General features: G+C 35.5%; 1 protein-coding gene across 3 annotated transcripts in view; it reads right to left on the reverse strand.

Annotated features, from left to right (window-relative positions):
• The window catches only part of foxn3 (forkhead box N3), a 186,015-nt gene that overhangs the window by 134,724 nt on the left and 34,715 nt on the right, over positions 1–16,576 (reverse strand). The window contains exon 1 of one of the 3 annotated variants that reach the window (XM_056476346.1): positions 5,126–5,331. The exons of the other annotated variants lie outside the window; for them this stretch is intronic. The gene's annotated coding sequence lies outside the window, so the exon portion shown is untranslated. Of the gene's footprint in view, positions 1–5,125; positions 5,332–16,576 lie in introns of those variants that run through there. 3 annotated transcript variants of the gene reach the window in all.

Genomic DNA, 16,576 nt, shown 5'->3' on the forward strand with positions numbered 1-16,576 from the left:
GCAATCTTCCAAGTATCATATTTTTTGTTTAACTGAGAAAAGAAACTTATAATGGTTTAGAACATCTTAAAGGTGAGTCAATTTAAGGCCAATTGTACCAAGATAGCACTATGATTTAGGCCAAAAATACAAAAAAGTCACATATACTGGTTCAAACATAACCCTATGATTTCCAAATGCAAATCCAAATGCAAAAAAAAAAAAAAAAAACACTGAAAGAATTGTGAACTACCTAGCAGAATTTGGCTGAATAAACCAAAAGTACTCAGTACACAGAACCAAACCATAATGCAGACTAGTGTATGTGAATGGTAAATCAGAAAAGTTCTAAAAAATTATAATATTATATAAAACAATTAAAACAAATAAAAAGCACAAAACAGTTTTTGAAATAAAAAATATTAAATTGTACTGTAAAATGTCAATTACAAAAATCCAATTTAGACAGACGGAGGGAGGGAAGGAAGGAGGAAGTGAGAACGGAAGGAAGTGAGAAAGGAAGGAAGGAAGAAACAAACAAACAAAGGAAGGAACAAACAAAAAAAACAAATAAACATCAAATAAACAAATGAAGGAAGGAAGGACGGAAGGACAAAAGGAAGGAACAAACAAACAAACATCAAATGAACAAACGAAGAAAGGAAGGATGAAAGGAGGGAAGGAATGAATGAACAAATGAAGGAAGGAAGGAATGAAGAAAGGAATGAAGTAACAACTGAACAAAGGATGGAAGGAAGAAATAAAGGAATGTAGGGAGGAAAGGAAGGAGGGAAGGAAAGAATGAATGAACAAACATACAAACAAAGGAAGGAAGAATGGAAGGAAGACATTTATGTAAAAACAAAAAAGGGAGGAAGGAAGGAAGGATGGAAGGAAGAAAAAAATTAATGAAAGAAGGAAGGAAAAAAATTAAGGAACAAACAAAGGAAGAAAAGAATGAACGAACAAACAAGGGAAGGAAGGAATGAACTAACAAACAAAGGAAGGAAGGAAGGAAGGAAGGAAGGAAGGAAGGAAGGAATGAAGTCAGGAAGAAACAAACAAATGAAGAAAGGAAGGAAGGAAGGAAGGAAGGTAAGAAGGAAGGAAGGAAGGAAGGAAGGAAGGAAGGAAGGAAGGAAGGAAGCAAGGGATGAACAAAAGAAGGAGGGAAGGAACGAACAAAAACGAAGGAAGGTAGGAAGGAAGGAAGGAAGGAAGGAAGGAAGGAAGGAAAAGGGGAAGGAATAAAGGAAGGATAGAAGGAAGGAATGAACAAACAAACGAAGGAAAGAAGGAATGAACGAATGAACGAATGAACAAACAAACGAAGAAAGGAAGAATGGAAGGAAGAAATAAACGAAGGAACACACAAAGGAAGGAAGAAATGAACAAACAGAGGAAAGAAGGAAGGAAGGAAGGAAGGAAGGAAGGAAGGAAGGAAAAGGGGAAGGAATAAAGGAAGGATAGAAGGAAGGAATGAACAAACAAACGAAGGAAAGAAGGAATGAACGAATGAACGAATGAACAAACAAACGAAGAAAGGAAGAATGGAAGGAAGAAATAAACAAAGGAACACACAAAGGAAGGAAGAAATGAACGAACAAAGGAAAGAAGGAAGGAAGGAAGGAAGGAAGGAAGGAAGGAAGGAAGGAAGGAAGGAAGGAAGGAAAGGGGAAGGAATAAAGGAAGGATAGAAGGAAGGAATGAACAAACAAACGAAGGAAAGAAGGAATGAACGAATGAACAAACAAACGAAGAAAGGAAGAATGGAAGGAAGAAATAAACGAAGGAACAAACAAAGGAAGGAAGAAATGAACGAACAAAGGAAAGAAGGAAGGAAGGAAGGAAGAAAGGATGGAAGGAAGGAAGAGAATGGAACTGAACTGAAAAACAATTTTGGAAAAAAAAAACAGAACTAAAACCGTATTTGATCTGGCCTTGAATGAAACATTCTCTATCTAATGTTCAGGCTCCTGTTTCTTCCTGCAGGATTGAGTTTCTCTAGCAAATAGCAGTAAATGTGCTCCAGTCGTGCGTCCAGATGACAGCAGAAAGCCAGATCACAGAGGGTGGGTTAAAGCTACAGATAATTAGGCATGATGCTCAGATCAGAGCCCAAATACCATCTGTCAGTCTAAATCAACATTTGTTTGGCAGCCTCATCATAAATCACTGATTAATTGCATGCATACATTCAGCTTGTATTGAATATAGCTACATACAGTACAGTACATCTGCATATGCACGTTACTGGACGTTGCTGGGGCTTGAATAAATTAATGTCCTCCCATTTCTGCCATGTGTTAAAATGCATAACGCTATTCTATAAACGGCTATGTTCATTTACATGCCAGCATGACTGACATAACAAAGACGGCACAATGACATCGAACAGGACTTTGTTCCCTCATCACCCATCCTAGCATCTGACTATTAACCGCATGCACGACTGCCAAGAGAGATGCGTGGACGCGGACTGTCCTGATGTTACAAGCAAGGCGACTGCCAAACTGTCATTGTTTTGCTCGCTTGATTGGGAGAGCTGTGTTAAAACGAGCACGAAACTCATTTAAAGTGGGCGAAGAACAAGTAATGAGTCTATTCATGCCGGTAATAAATCGCTCAGTGAGTCACTCAGCCACAAAAAAAAAAAAACGAGAAAAAGTAAACTTTATGTACAACTTGACTTCTGACATGTCACGTTCTTAACAAATGATCCAAATTAGACTAAAGTAGACTTTTACAATGTCAGAAGAGAATGTAAATGAGCTAAATGTGGGTGGTTGGCAGGATGTTATGTGGTTGCTAAGGTGTTCTGGATGGTTTTTAGCCTACTGCTTTACCATTGCATGAAGAAGTCAAAAGCTGGCACATCAGCCTTGCAAAATCTAATTATGGACTGGAGATCAATGGAGTCCTGCCACCTTGGGACGGACAAATACATGCATACTGTATCATACATGCATATAACTATGGTTGAAAAGTGAAGTGGCTTTGATCTTTCCAAAATGGCTTATGTGCATAGCAATCCACAGAAACGAATAGAAGCAGATACATTTTAACACATTTCTGTTGAGAGTATAAACTCAATGGGCAATTAGAGGAATTTAGATCCTATAAATGATTTAATGGGAGTTTTTGTGAATAACTTGTGGTAGAATATTGTCTAGTAGATTTTTCATGTGTGTGTGGTACGCCACCCCAATAAAAAAAAAAAACTATTTATATATTACATTAATTGGGTAACAATTTGCAATAAGGTTGTACACGCTAATATTGGTTTATGTTTGTATTAACATGAACAAACAATGAACAATTCATTTATTACAGTATTTATTGATCTTTGTTTTGTTAGTTAATGGTAATATGGTCATTTATTGTTAGTTAATGTTAACTAACAGTGCATGAACTAGTGTTAACAAGCATGAATTTGTATTTTAATAATGCATTAGTAAATGTTAAACTAGTACTGTTGATTAATTGTTAATCAAGTATTGTTAATTGTTTGGTCATGTTAGTAAACTAATTAACTAATATTAACTAATCCTTGTGCACTGTTTAAATTTAGATTAGATTAGATTAGATTAGATTAGATTAGATTAGATTCAACTTTATTGTCATTACACATGTACAAGTACAAGGCAACGAAATGCAGTTTCGGTCTAACCAGCAGTGCAATAGCAGCAAGTGCAGGATATAGGTATAGGTAAATATAGGTAAATTTACTATCCCTTTGTTATGTTGTGGATAAAAACAACCACTGAATTTAACTGCTGAAAAAATACATAAGATAAATTTTATGTTTCAAATTTCTTTCTTTATTTTGGCAATTAAAATCCTGTATTTTTTAAAGCAATTTAGTAGTTTTGATCAGGACTGAGGCTGACTAACAGATTTATGCAAAAAAAAAAAAAAAAAAAAAAATGGGGGGGGGGATATTTATTTCATGCATTTTTACAGCAGTTTAGTTCAGTGGATGTTTTCATCCAGGACATTCACTGCAAAAAATGCTTTTCTTACTTAATTTTTTTGTCTGGTTTCTAGTCCAAATATCTAAAAAATCTCAAATCAAGAAGCATTTTCAAGACAAGCAAAATATATTGTCCTGTTTTAAGAAATAATATGCCAAAACAAGCAAAATAATCTGCCAATAGGGTAAGTAAAGTAATCTTGTTTTTCCTTTCGACATACGATTATTTTGCTTAGCCCATTGGCAAATTATTTTGCTTGTTTTTAAGGAAAAACTCTAAAGATAATATGTATTGCTTGTCTAGAAAAAGCTTCTTGATTTCAGAATTTTTAGATTTTTGGACTAGAAACAAGATAAAAAAAATCTAAGTAAGAAAATCCTTTTTTGCAGTGTAACAAAAGGGTAGTAAATTTGCCCAAAGTGTATCATTGACGGTTTCTTTTTTTTATTTCAAAGCTTTTTCTCAAAATATGTGTCAAAATAAGATTTGTCACCAAAAATCATTCTGCTAGCTGAAACACAGAAACAGTTATGGCCAAATTAAGACTCAAAATCACATCGGCGTGGATGAAAACATCCCCAACAGTACATAAGGACTAATGAAACCTTATTGTAAAGTGTGATCATTAATTGATATTCATAATCAATATTAACACACTAAGAGTAATAATCAAAAACAATTTGTCATATGAAGTAGAATATTTAATATAATTGAAACATTTTGATGATAATGTATTGATAACAGCTTAAAGTATTTCGATATATTTAAGTTAGATTGGTTACATTTAGTTATTTGACATAGATGGATTTAGGCAATTATACAAATTGTCTTTGCAAAGGTTAAAAAAAAGACCTGGGAAATCAATTCCAGGGGCAAATATTGCCCCTTAATGAAGAAGTTAATTTCACCCCTAAGTTGCTATGTGATTATGCACTGGATCAAGACAAACCCTTCAACACTGATCTCTTTTTCTCTAGAAAAAAAGACAGAGAGAGAGAAACACTACACCACAATAAATAATCACATTTAAGCACAGTTTGACAAGAACTTCAGTTTTACATCAAAACAATTGCCACCTATCCCACAAGCCCCCTATTTCCTTACACGCTTCACTACTAATATCCGACTGACATATAAATGTGCCTTTGAGAAAGAAAAAATAAACCCTGTACCTGCTCTGAGATTTCATTCATAGGCTTGGCGTAGGCTTCTCTCGGCTCTTGTGACAAACACTTTCCTTCCCTCAAGACGGAAAGACATTTATATGTAATCTCACACCACGGTACCCATAATTCCAAGGCTCTCCGAAGTACGTAATATCTCGCTTTTGAGGGCATAAACACTCCGCAGCATACGTCAAAGTCTCGGCAAGCCTTGACTCATCTGCTGGAGTGTTTACCTGTGTGAATTCCCTCAAAGGGTGTGACCAGAGATAGCCCCTCCCCCCCAGACAAATCACATGTCATGTCCCACTAAACTGACTGGGGAAGCCACGCCCCCAAAATCATCTGACTGGACGATGAGCTGCAGAGACATGTCTCATTGAAAAGAGTCAGAGGTATCGTCATTTACATGAGAAAAACAAACAGAAGGAATATACAGGAGCAGGTAATCCGCTTTGAAAACAAATCCAGCTTTTAAGGCTTCAGGTCTTGACTCGAACAAAAAGTCATGTGCTGTCAATACTCGAGGAACGAGGCAGGGGTGAAAGGTCACCTTCTCTCAGCCGCACAGGCAGTAAATAGTGGCACTCAGCCTGTTTGTAAAGCAGTTCTCTTATCACTCCACAACAGAGAAGTGGCAGGTAGAGATTTCATAAGTCTCAAAGCAAAAGAAAAAGACGTCCAACTCAGAGCCCACTATGAGCGAGCAGACACAAAACAAGCACTCTGCCTTCAAATAGCCCCAATTACACAAGAAATAATCAAAGGGCTTTAATCTTGGCATGAAAAATGCTACAAAAGTTTGCAGTGAGTCGTTTTATCCCATTTGAAACTGCAGCTTTTAATTACAGCTGGTCTCTGCTCACAGTGTTGTTATGCCCAGAGCCAAGTATTGAGCAAGAGTTTCCACTGCTTAACACGGTTATCATGGGTTAGTACTTGCAGAAATGATGTACAACCAGTATTTTGATTAATCTATCAGTGTATTTAATCAAGCCAAAAGATACTTGTGCATGGATTGTCTGGGAACTGTTTAACTATATGGAACGCTGGATAACTGTCTGAGAGCATAACTTTTCAGCAACTCTGGAATTTCCATATGTTTTTAAGTTTAGTAAGCAGTCAGTTGTGGGCTGCACGGTGGCTCCATGGTTAGCACTGTCACCTCACTGCAAGAAGGTCGCTGGTTCGAGTCCCCTGGGTCAGTTGGCATTTCTGTATGGAGTTTACATGTTCTCTTGCGTTTGCTGAACTGAATAAACTAAATTGTCTATAATGTGTGAATGAGAGTGTATGGGTGTTTCACAATACTGGGTTGCAGCTGGAAGGGCATCCGCTAGGTAAAACATATGCTGGAATAGTTGGCAGTTCATTCTGCTGCGGTGACCTCTGAAATAGAGACTAAGCCGAAGGACATTGAATGACTGAATCATGCAGACAATTGCCTGATCCAAACCAAATTTTGCACTGTGCACTAGACAAGAGATTAAACAAACAAATTAAATAAAAAAGAAATTCCATAATACTATAAATGAACGAATGATTAATAATTGCACATTTTTCTCATTAATTATTTAAAATAAAATTAAAAGGGAGCATATAAATGTTGTAATTTGGTAATCTTTTTGCTTTGTATTCATATACAATTAGATATCATTTTTCTTATTTTTCCATTTTATTTATATATGTATTTTATTTAAATATATACTTTATATTTAAGAATGTGACATAAATATTATATAAATATTAATCTGAATCATAGAGAATACAGTAAGGGAAACTTTTTTGGTACTGCAACACTTTACAATAACGTTACATAATTACATATGCAGTGTTCAGCATATCATAATTTTATTTTCATATCATGAGGGATGGCATTTTGTGATAATATGACCTGCTCAATACCAATCACATATTACCTGACATCCGATTACTGAAAATCTTTACTTCACAATCCATATACAGTGCGCAGCATATATAAGTACACCCCTCACAAATCTCTCTTTTAAATTCAGATTTTTAATAGGAAGCTGCACAATATTATATTTGCACATATACATTAGATTAGTCAGTACTGAAGCTAAATCTGGAGCTTATCTAACAAAATAACTTATGATCCCAAAACTAGTACACCCAAATGTATGTTATAGAAAAATAATTAAAATTTTAAAAAGAGAAAAAAATTAAGAGAAGCAAAGAAGTAAAATTTAGTTGAAATTTTGTAGGTTGTAATTTTTTTGCAATATTTTGCTTGAATTTAATTGTATTATCTTTCAATTTCTAAATATGTTTGGTGACTGTAAAATTATTTTAATAAATATATCTGTTTAATAAATCTGTTTAGTTTAAATGCACCAATATACATTGCTTATGTTCACTGAGAAATGGATACAAATATTCATTTTCAAAAAGGGGTGTACTCAATTATGAGCACTGTATGCTATAAATACTTAAATCTTGCTAATCTCAGCATTTTCTAATACATTTTACAGATCACAAGTGTCTGTTAGCATTATTTAATGTACCGTAAACTAATATTAACAGCAATTTTTAGTGTCTAACATCAACAAAGTTTAAACAAAATGTTTTTAAATAACTAAAAAGAAAAATCTCAAAAATGGTGACAGGATCAATCGTAACTTTGGACTAAATACATGGAAAGTAAGAAATAACTAAATATTTATTATTGTATTTAGTATATAATAATATACTAGATATTATTCTGCATTAAATAAAATACCTATTGTACGATTAAAAGCCTAAAACTGATGAACTGCTGTTTTTGAATTCACTAGACTGAATCAGATATACTAGTTCTGCATATGAGAGTGCGTTTGATCTTTTTTAAACTCGCTCCACAGTAAAAACCACATGCAAATTACAACGTGACACCGAAAACAGCAATGTAGATTTAGGGTGGTGCAACACTGTTATACTTGGAAAAAGTAACAGTATTCTGAAAACAACCTACAAACTTTTCTTAACAAAAAAACAACAACAATAACACGGTCACCAAGAAGCAAATCCTTCCAGTTAATTCTATCATTTCAGTAGTATCTACATTATCCTGTTCTAATTTAAGCACACAAAGTTGGATTTAAGATATTGCAAAAGTGTTTTATCTCACTGCGCCCAATACGCAGATTAACATGAATGTTCCACCTAGAAGCTGAGAGCTCATTAAATCAGAAACAAAGACTTGATATTGTCAGAAGCTGCATATATTTTCCCCACAGAGGTCATTAGGGTAGATTATCAATGTTCTGTGGCGTTTGTGCTCATCTCCGCTCAGACTGCTCTGCTGCCCATCAGAAGAGACACAGGCTACGTTCACACTTTTTTGTCGTCATTTTGAAATTCACATTTTGCTATGGTTAAGTCACCCTAGGAAACGCTGCAGACCCATTCTAGTATGAAAACTAGTATGGGGTTGCATTTCAGGCTACTGTACATGTTTAAACTAATCCCGATAAATTTGAAAATGGCAGTTTCATCTAAAAATGCTCCATGTCCACGCTACTCAGCAAACAATTCTGTGTTTTATAGACATCTAATAGACATCTAAACATAGACAGCTTGGCTAAAACAAGGCTAAACTTGGGCTATCAGTGAAAACCTAACAGACATCTAAGAATAGCCCAAACCTAGACTAGTCAAATAAACAGATTAGACAAACTTTATATGTGTAGTCATTCATTTCTGTTTATTTGATGACTGGTTTACTTTTGGCTTATACTTAGACGTCTATAGATTTTCACTGACAGCCCAAATATAGCCGTGCTTTAGCCAAGACGACTATGTTTAGACGTCTATTAGAAAAACAAAAAATGCTTGCTGGGTATATTTTTCTATTCTTTCCATCATCCACTCTAAAATGACTGAAAACGATTTTGTTCATATACTACGCATGCACACAGACGTAAAATGTTTTTACCGGGGTCATATCCATCTGGCATTATTTACTTTCCGTCCCTCTGAAATGTCGCAATTGTGGTCTGCTTCTGTGTCCTTTGAAGAGAGACAATTTGGTGCATGTACACATTAATATCACATTAATCTTTAATAAAGCTTTCAAAATGGACAGCAATCAAAACAACTGCTTTACAATATCGTCCACCATGTTAGCTGAATTGGTCATCGTTTTTGAAAGCCTCAGTTTTCCACACTGCAACACAAAAGTGGCGTTTTCAAATGTCTCCACTTTGGACATGTTTTCATTTCCTAAAAATGGTGTGTTAGTGTGGACTGAGCCAAAACAGAGAGAAAATTATGTGTAGACATGGGCTCAGTGGATAGCACTGTCGCCTCACAGCAAAAAAGTAGCTGGTTCGAGTCCCGGCCGGGCCAGTTGGAATTTCTGTGTGGAGTTTGCATGTATTTGAGTGTGTGTGTGTGTGTGTGTGTGTGTGTGTGTGTGTGTGTGTGTGTGTGTATGCGTGTGTGTGTGTATGTGCGTGAATGTGAGAGTGTATGGGTGTTTCCCAGTAATGGGTTGTGGCTGAAAGGGTATCCGCTGTGTAAAACATATGCTGGAATAGTTGGTGGTTCATTCCACTGTGGCGATCCCTGATATATAAGTGACTAAGCCGAAGGAAAATTAATAAATGAACATGGCCTCAGTTAAGAAACAAAACAAAACTTCTTTTAAATAAATGAATGGCTGTCCACATTCACCACCTGATTGGCTCATTTGGATAAATGAGTTTCCTTCCCTGATTCGTTAAGCCTGATCATACTGTATGATCATTGCACTGATTTTTTTGTTTTGTTTTTTTGTGACTGCATCTCAAGTTCTGACAAACTGAAACTGCAGAAAGTGCATACCTGTATACTTTTTCAAACCTTACAATGTTTTTTATTGAGTGTACAGAAAGCCTGCTGTCAAAAATACACACGATTAAAAAACTGAATGGTCAGAGAACAAGCAGCAAGATAACAGCCGAAAATATGTATATACAATCAACAAATCAAACTAAATATAATGAAAGGAATTATAATTTGTTTGATTTGTTGATACACTTTCGATGCAATTTAATACTGAACATGCTGTTTATAACAAACTCTATTATTATTGAGCTTTATATGGTCACAGCCATATTAATCTGCAGCCCAAGACCGGTTACTCACTGAAACTAAGCAGGACTGAGCCTGGTCAGTATCTGGATGGGAGACCCCATAGAAAAACTAGGTTGCTGTTGGAAGTGGTGTTAGTGAAGCCAGCAGGGGGCTCTCAACCTACGGTCTGTGTGAGTCCTAATGCCCCAGTAAAGTGAAAGGAACACTATACTGTCAGTGAGCACTGTCTTTCAGATGAGACGTTAAACCGACATCCTGACTCTCTTTGGTCATAAAAAAATCCAATGGCACTTCTAGTAAAGAGTAGGGGTGTAACCCCGGTGTCCTGGCTAAATTCCCTCCATCTGCCCTGACCATCATGGCCTCCCAATCATCCCCATCCACTGAATTGGCTCTATCATTGTCTCTCTTCCATCAATGGTGTTTGGTGAGCGCACTGGTGCCGTTGTCCTGTGGCTGCCATCGCACCATCCAAGTGGATGCTGCATACTGGTGGTGGTGTGGAGAGACCCTTCTCATGACGGTGAAGCGCTTTGGGTGTATGGCCATTAACAATAAATGTGCAATATAAATACACATTATATTACATTATTTAATACGCATATAAACAATTCTGTACTATAATATAGTTACTTATAATTTCTGCTTTTATCTTGTTCTGTTCTAAATACACAGATACATAAAGTGATTTTCTCTCTCAATGTACCAGCTGCTTGTAACAAATATAATTTGTGTTTTATTCAATAATAATATCCATGAAGGCTACATTTGGACAATAAATTTGACTATATAATTATCTACTTTTGGCATCTGTTTTTAGCTGTGCTGTGTGGATGGAGATCATTTCGGAAATGTAGTGGAAAATGCCAGTATGAAAGAGGATCGTTTAAATTTTAAAACACAGTTTTAAAACAAAAGTGAAAACGTGTAAATGTAGCCTGACAAGCTGTGTTAATTCTTTCACCCATGAACCCCAGAGGATCGCCTCCATTTCTCCTCATTTCCATCTGAATTCGAGTCCCCATTAAAACTGCCCGATTCCCACCACATCTCAGCTTATTACTGCCACAGTTTCATTCTTTTTTTTCTCCAGATTTCCTTATTGGATACATCTGAGGAAAAGAAAGGTACAAATTGAACACGAGCTTTGAATAAATGCAGTAATGGATCTCTATAAAAGTACAAAGCAGTGTTCAGCTGTGGATTTCTATCTATAATGTAATCACACTTAATGGATCTCCATCAGATCCAGCAGCCCCTTCATGAAGCAGTGGGGTTAAGAACTCAGGTCAGACTCTATAAACAGCATTGGACCTTGAGTGTACTTGCGCTGGGATCTGATGGTATGCTGGGTGTCTATGCAAATACATTGAACCAGAGAGCAGATAGTGATAGTAAATATATAAGATGTAAATCCATCCATCCGTCCTTCTGTCTATCTATAGCAGACTATCTATCTATCTATCTATCTATCTATCTATCTATCTATCTATCTATCTATCTATCTATCTATCTATCTATCTATCTATCTATCTATCTATCTATCTATCTATCTATCTATCTATCTATCCTCAGTTATTTATTTATTTATTTATTTATTTATTTATTTATTTATGTGCGTTTTAAGCATTTTATACACTGAAAAAATATATATACATTTTATATTTACATTATAAATACATATTTATAGGAATTATATAATTACAATTTATCAATAAAATAATATACTAATATTATAATAACATACTAAATATTTAAATCTTATTTATAATTAACTACAACGTTAATTATTAAATCTGAATTTTACAGCAGCAAGAAGATGAAAAATATTCTAAATGTTATATCTTTATATAATAAGAATAATTAGATAATACTGTTTTCTATTTTATTAAATGCGATACATTTATTTATGTAAGTAACATTTTGTAATTACATATGTAATTACGGCAAATAACACAACGGGTTTGATTCTGATGCACACGAAACTAAAGTCCTACACACAGGAGCCGTTTAAAGACAAACAAGTGACCAGAGTCTTAAAACACAACATCTGAACATGTCTTGAGGTGTGGTAAATGTAGTATAAGTGGAATAATTAAATTTGGTCTGCTGAATTATTAGACAATAATGCACACCCGAGGCTTTGAGCAAACTGGTTTGAGTCGTAGCTGCATTATCAACTCTGGTGTGCATTATTTTCTAATAATTCAACAGTCCAACATATATGACAGTACATAATATTTTACCAGATGTTTTTCAAGATACTAGTGTTCAGCTTAAAGTGCAATTTAAAGACTTAACAAGTTAATTAGGCAAGTTAGGGTAATTAGGCAAACCACTGTATAACTGGTTTGTTTTGTAGACAAGCGGAAAAAAACATATTGCTTAAGAGGGCTGATAATATTGACCACAAAAAAAAAATAAAACAATTAAAAAAATATTATAGGAAATACTGTGAAAAATTCCTTGCTCTGTTAAACACCATTTGTGAAATATTTTAAGTAAAAAAAAATTCTAAGGAGGGCTAATAATTTTCACTTCAGTTATACACTAAAAAGTATAAACCAGCAACAACATCACGTAAATACAAGTAAGTGCATATAAACAACAATTAAACCATACCACATCAGGATTATAATTTTCACTTTCAGAACTGCATTTCTGTGACAGCAGTCACCATTCTCAAACATTAAGCAAGCACCATCACCCGGAACAGGCCTGCGTGAGGGCCGCAGGGGACGCATGGTGATAAAATCAGACTGGCTGCAGCTCCACAACCCAACACAGATGAACAGCATTCAATGATAGTCATCCTGACAGAGCTGCAGCATCCATGCATTAGCAGCACACGCTTTTATCACACTGCACAATCAAATACAGCTTTTAAAGCAGGTGGACACACGCTGACACACACCTTGACATTCAAATTCTCCTCCCATAGGTTTCTATCTCCTGCATGACGCGGCAGGCGAGCCGGGCCGAGGTTTAACATTTCACAGAAGGTCAGTGAGCATGGTGTGATTTGAAATCCAGCAGCTTTATCTCTATTGTAGAAACCGGCCATCTCGCCATGAATGCCACTGCCCTGCTGCGGCTCTGCTAATACAGCAAAGCATCCAGGCATGAGAGTACGGGCTAATCTAATCCCAATGACAGAGGCGGGAGCTGAGAAAAAATGTCCGTACGACTCTGAAACACATGTCGCCTTTGGCTTGCTTAGTTGGGGTCGGTGGAGTTGACATACCGAAATTCACATCCGTCAACAATTGGTGTGTTGCCATTACCCTTCAAACTGCGCTAACTAAAATACTTCCGTTTTGAAAAGACAACAATAAATTAGATTTTTATTTATTTACATTTAGACAACATACAGTATAGCGCAAAATAGAAATTAAAAACATTGCACACGAGGTTGTTTTTCAGGCAGTTTTTAAAAAGGAATACTTTGAAAACCTGCAATGGAAACTTTTTTTTTTTTGCATTTACAGGTTACACAGATTTAGTGATTTTGAGGCCCTAAGCAATTCCAGCCATGGTACTTTTATTTAATCTTTATTTATATTGCTGCTTGTTTGTTTTTTTAAATCGCTCAATCTTCTTTTCAACATTTTATCTTAATGCAATCTCTACATTTTAAATGATTAGTTTTCTTAAAACGAATTTACAAATAAAAATAACACATATTTCTTTTAAATATCTGACTGCTGGACTGCTCCTTGATGAATATTTTATTTTGTATTATCTTTATTACATAACATTACATTATTATAATAATATTATGTTTGATTGTATGTCAGTTTTTCTCAGTGGCTTTGGTGCATTTCTCACAACACTATTTACATTTGCACAACTGTTAATGCATTTCTCAAAACAATTAGTCATTTATGCACATCATAGTAGCAGTTTCTCATTCCTTCCAACAAATTGCAAAAGCTTTTGGACATGCATCAATTGCTCTCATACAACTCTCTGCTGTTTCATAACATTATCATTTGCTTATGTCATGTCAGTCAAAATGAACTAAACTTGTGAATGCTGCTGAATAGTCATTCCATATAAAAATATAGTCCTCATTTCATTATTTGAGTCATTAGACACAAAAATGTTGAACTAGTTGTCAAAATCTGTCAAACTAATTTTATTAAAAAAAAAATATATATATATATATTTTTTTTTTTTTAATTCCTCAAAATGTCTTCTAAATTGAAAAATTTCATGATTTAAAGACCTCTGTGTGTTGTTGGTTCAGTTCCAATATGTACTGCAATATTGTTTACAGTTGTGCACAGCTCTCACCAAAGGAGTTTGTTGTAAATAAGGGGGTTTATTTATTCTTTTGCACAATGCTGTGAATAAATTAGAATTGCAAAGAGCAAATGCAGTAAAAATGTGAAACATACATATTTAGTGTCTTGTACTCAGATACCTCACTAAATGCAGTGATGTCTAACTTTACTGTAGTTTTCAAATGGCTGTGCAAATAGTATATAGTGCTGTCTTGAGCATTTTCAGGACGTGTCACCAAAATCTGACTGTTTTGCATTGGAAAAATGTACAGAGTAATCTGTCATAATAAAAACATGACAAAGCCATTTGACTATCTTGTTCATAAACAATGGTGTCAGGACTTTTCATCTTGATGACACAGACACTTACATTGACGTGAATACTTGCTTTTAAGGAATGAGCTATCCATTTTGAGCAAGTGACACACTTTTGCAGGTTATCAACTAGGTTTTGCAGTTTGTACTAATTGTTTTGAGAAATGCATTAACTGTTGTGCAAATGTAAATAGTGTTGTGAGAAATGCACTAAAATGACTGAGAAAAACTGTAAATAATATTTGATTACATTAAAATTGTATTTGTTCAACTCTCACCATACAAAATATGGTAAAAAAAAAAACGATGTTATATGTAGTTTATAGGTATAATTCATACTTCTAGATATTTATTGGGGGCCCCCAGATTTCCTGGGGCCCTTAGTGGCTGCTTACCTCACTTATTGGTTAAATCCGCCCCTGGTTACACTATATAATTTCGCAATGTGCATATCACCAATAGTCACATCGCAGGATCTCCAGTGTTGAGTTAGGATTATACAACCTGGAGCTCAACACGCTCAAAACAGTGGAGATGATAGTGGACTTCAGGAGAAACCCCCCTGCTCCCCCCCCACTGAGCATTATGGACAGCATTGTGGCAGCAGTGGAGTCATTCAGGTTCCTGGGCACCACCATCTCTCAGGACCTGAAGTGGGACATTCACATTGACTCCATTGTCAAAAAAGCTCAACAGAGGCTGTACTTTCTTCGTCAGCTGAGGAAGTTTAACCTCCCAAAGGAGCTGCTGAAACAGTTCTACACCTCCATCATTGAATCAGTCATCTGCACATCAATAACTGTCTGGTTTAGCTCAGCTACTAAATACGACCTCCAAAGACTACGTCGAATAGTTCGGACTGCTGAGCGAATCACTGGTACAACCCTTCCTACTCCCCAAGAACCGTACTTATCCAGAGCGAGCAGAAGGGCTGCCAAAATCACTCTGGACCCCTCACACCCAGCACACTGCCTCTTTGAACTTTTACCTTCTGGTCGACGCTACAGAGCACTGCGCACCAGAACAGCCCGACACAGAAACAGTTTCTTCCCTCAGGCAATCCATCTCATGAACACTTGATGATAATAATTGCGAAACCAACATCACTACTTGCTATACACTTTTATAAACATTTACACTTATTAAACAACACACTTTACATGCCAATTTGCACATAACAGCTGCACATATAACGTTGTATATAGTAATAAACATGTACATACACTTGTCAATCTGTATATTTGCACTCACTACTTACTTCTATTTTTTTAAATATATTTATTATCTGTTTTTTGTCCTGTCTCTGTAATCCTGTTGCACTGTAGAAGCTCTGTCACGAAAACAAATTCCTAGTATGTGTGAACATACCTGGCAATAAAGCTCTTTCTGATTCTGATTCTATAGTTTAAGGTTATATGGGGCGTTCTACCAGAAACGTACATTATAGTGCTTTTATTGAAAGTATTACAACATTTTGTGTGATATGTTTGTATGAAAATGCTTCAGCCAGTAAATTGCTGGGAATAAAACTAAACAGCATTGATGGTATATACAAAGAAAGAGTACTAAATAAGGCTTTTATGATTGTCAATGAATGGAGACATTTTTTTTAACAAACACCCTCCAATTGTTACCATCATGTCATCGATATTGTGTTCCCAGGTGTGTAAGAAATAGGAAAAAATGATCATTTATACCCCAAGCAATTGAAGTTTTTAAATTCCTCCTCCCTCAGAAGCAGTTGATGGCTAGTAGACTGGATGTTTGTTTAGAGTAGGGGTAC

The sequence above is a fragment of the Danio aesculapii genome, chromosome 17 (assembly GCF_903798145.1).
Source record: "Danio aesculapii chromosome 17, fDanAes4.1, whole genome shotgun sequence".
NCBI lineage: Eukaryota > Metazoa > Chordata > Actinopteri > Cypriniformes > Danionidae > Danio > Danio aesculapii.